This window comes from Papaver somniferum, chromosome 7 (assembly GCF_003573695.1).
Source record: "Papaver somniferum cultivar HN1 chromosome 7, ASM357369v1, whole genome shotgun sequence".
NCBI lineage: Eukaryota > Viridiplantae > Streptophyta > Magnoliopsida > Ranunculales > Papaveraceae > Papaver > Papaver somniferum.
This window is the reverse complement of record NC_039364.1, coordinates 108,098,661-108,102,183: the sequence shown is the minus strand read 5'-3', so window position 1 is coordinate 108,102,183 and position 3,523 is coordinate 108,098,661.

Sequence of the window (3,523 nt, the reverse complement as noted above, 5' to 3'; positions counted from 1 at the left end):
ACAAGTTTGGGTACGGTTACACAAGCCTAGAAAAGTGCATTTCATTTGTGTGTAACAAGCTAGTTTTCGATCTAACGGTTGAAAGATATTAGCTTGAATCTAATCAGGTTTTCATCTAACGGTGAATATTGAATGTTTTGTTACCAAGCTGACATTGATTGCAAACCCTGATTTGAAAGACTATATAAGGGAGAACTCTAGCAACTGGGAAACCTAATCCCCACACCATCTGTGTGATACTAGTTGTGCTAAGCTAGAGTCGATTCTCCTTTAACCTTTGGTTTCTTCTTCTAAACCAGGTTAACGACTTAAAGACTTCATTGGGATTGTGAAGCCAGAACGATACTACTTTCTTGTAGTTGTGTGATCTAATCTTGTTGTTTCTATCGTACGAGTACAATTTTAATAATTGGCTTGAGATTGATATCTCTGATAGGAAAGATATAAAAGAAATCACAAACATTTCGTCTCATCGTTTGTGATTCCGCAATATCTTTTTTCGCTGCGTCGATTAAGATTATTGTGAGGTGATTGATAATACTAGGTTGTTCTTCGGGAATATAAGTCTGGTTAATGAGTTGGTTCATGTTCACCTTGATTTATCAAAAGACGGAACAAAACTCGTAGATATATTCGTGGGAGACGGATTTATCTATTACCGTAGACTTTTCTGTGTAATACATATTTGTTTATTAAAGTCTTCGACTTTGGGTCGTAGCAACTCTTAGTTGTGGGTGAGATCAGCTAAGGGAATCAAGTACGTAGCATCCTGCTGGGATCAGAGACGTAGAAGCATAAATTTACCTTGGATCAGTGTGAGATTGATTGGGGTTCAACTACAGTCCAGTCCGAAGTTAATTTGGAGTAGGCTAGTGTCTGTAGCGGCTTAATACAGTGTGTGTTCAAACTGGACTAGGTCCCGGGGTTTTTCTGCATTTGCGATTTCCTCGTTAACAAAATTCTGGTGTCTGTGTTATTTATTTTCCGCATTATATTTTGTTATATAATTGAAATATCACAGGTTGTGCGTTTTTCAATCAATTAGAATATCCGACCTTTTGGTTGTTGATTTAAATTGATTGACACTTGGATATTGGTCTTTGGTACCATCCAAGTTATCTATCTAGTATTTGATAAAGACTCGCAGATTTCTATTTGCTTGAGTATATATCAAATCGAGAGATTGAGATATAAACTCTTTGATATACTTTTTATCTAGATTGAGTATGACTGTCTAGTTGATTCTCTAGAAAGTATATTGGAGTTTGTCCATACAGATTACTAAGCGAAATATTGGGTGTGGTTGTTGTACCCCCACTTTTTCAATTGGTATCAGAGAAGGCAAACACGTTTAAGACCTTGCAAGTCTGTGTTTGTAGTGATCTGACTCTATGGACAGAGGTGTTATCTCAATTAACGTACCACCAGTCTTCAATGGCTCTAATTACTTATGGTGGAAAATTGCTATGCGAGCTTTTCTTCAAGCATGTGATTTTCAATCATGGTTATATGTTGTTAATTTCTATAATGCTCCCGTCGTGGCAGTTGGAGATGTAAACGTTCCCAAAGATATTGGTGAATACACCCCTGCCGAGATAAATGCTGCAAAGCAAAATTCCGACGGTTTGAATGTCATCATACATGCCATTACCCCAAATCTTCAGCACTATGTGTCAAATTGCACGAGGTCTAAAGATGCGTGGGATATCTTAGAAACTGTATTCGAAGGAAACTCCAGTGAAAAGGAAGCTAGGCTTCAAAACCTTAATTCCGATTGGGAAAACCTTCGTATGACAGATGAAGATATATTTGATGAGTTTAATCACAGAGTGTCTGAAATTGTTAATGCATTTTTTGCATTGGGTAAGACTATTCCTGAAAAGGACATTGTGATGAAAATTCTCAGATCGCTGTCATCTAGATACGATTCTAATAAGCATGCCATCGTTAAGGGAAATAACCTTGATAATCTCTCCAGAAATACGCTGGTTGGGAAGCTTAAGATCTTTGATCACGAACATTCATCCAAAACTAAGGATGTTGCGTTCAAAGCACAAAAGGACACTAAATTACTTGATAAGAGTAAAAAAGTGTATATCTCTGAAGATGATCACTCTGAGACAGATTCATCAGATGAAGATCTTGACAAGTCGGTCTCGATGATCACAAGACAGTTTAGGGATCTTCTGTTAAAGATAAGTAAACGGTTCTCCAGAGATAAGCCTAAAGCATCAGTTAAACCTCATAATCGTATTCCTCCTAAAAACAGGGAAACAGATGAAACTGATGATGAGGATATGCCTCGGTGCTTTAAGTGTAAGGGATTTGGTAATTTTGCAAACGAGTGCCTAAATCGTAGAAAATACACCGGGAACAAAGGTCTTGCTGCAACTCTTGATGAAATGTCTGACAACTATGATTCTAATGAAGACGAGAAATCAAGTGTTGCACTTCTTGGTGAAAATATTTATTTTGATAATTGTAGCAATACATACATCAATCTCGATATTCTTTTAGAAGAAAACCCAACTAATCTGGAAGAAAAAATTGACCCATTTCTTGGAAACTCTGTTTGTAATGTTTCAGGTTCCACCATGTGTCTAACAGCGTGCACATCTCAGAAGCCTGACTTTTATCCTAGTTTGGCATGCTCATATTGTTCTCTAAAGGGTCATGAACTTTCAAAGTGTTACAAGTACAAACACCATTTGAGGCACGTCAACAAACTTCAACGAAGAGCAAATCATTTAGCAAATAAGCTTAAACTTGCTCAGAAGACCGCTGAGGTATGTAGGATTTTATCTTCGTCTAAGAAGTTAGTTTCCAAGAATAAACCAAGACCATTAGAGAAGAAAGGATGGTCGAGTCATTTTGATAGAAAGAGGTATGTGGATTCCTCTCAAGAGGAAAATGATGGACAACTTGTAGTTCACCACAACGCAACTTGATTGTGTTGTTTTGGAAATCTTGTCTCATGTGCCTGATCAAAAGAGACAATGATTTTGTACCTCTCAGGCTTTAGAATTTTTTTTTTTCTCTCTTCTTTTCTTAGTTTTGTTCTTCCCTGTCTATCAACAAAAGAGGGTTATTATCGACAATTCTACTCTTTATAGGGTTGTGAGTTGGTCGTGTACGGACCTGTTTAAAGGTTTCGAAACCCTACATTTCTTTTTCCTTCCTCAAAACCTCTTTTTATCTCAAGACTACTTCTTGAGTTCAATTTGTGATTTCCTCTCATAAACCCATACGTTATGGATACTCCAAGCATGATGTCTTCTGATGGAAAAGATGTTACTATGATTGTTAAGCCATCAATCATGAAAGAAAAAGAGAAATCTCCGTTATCTCCTACCTTGAAAAGAAAGATAAGGAATGTGAGGAAGCCAAGAGCCGTTCCTTCAAACTCTCAGAAGTTTTCTGATGTTCTTGAAGAGTTGAAGGAGATGCGAAAGGAGATTCAAAAAATAAAGGCTTTTGTGTATAAGACTCATGAGATTCAGAAGGCCCTGGTTCGACATCATCA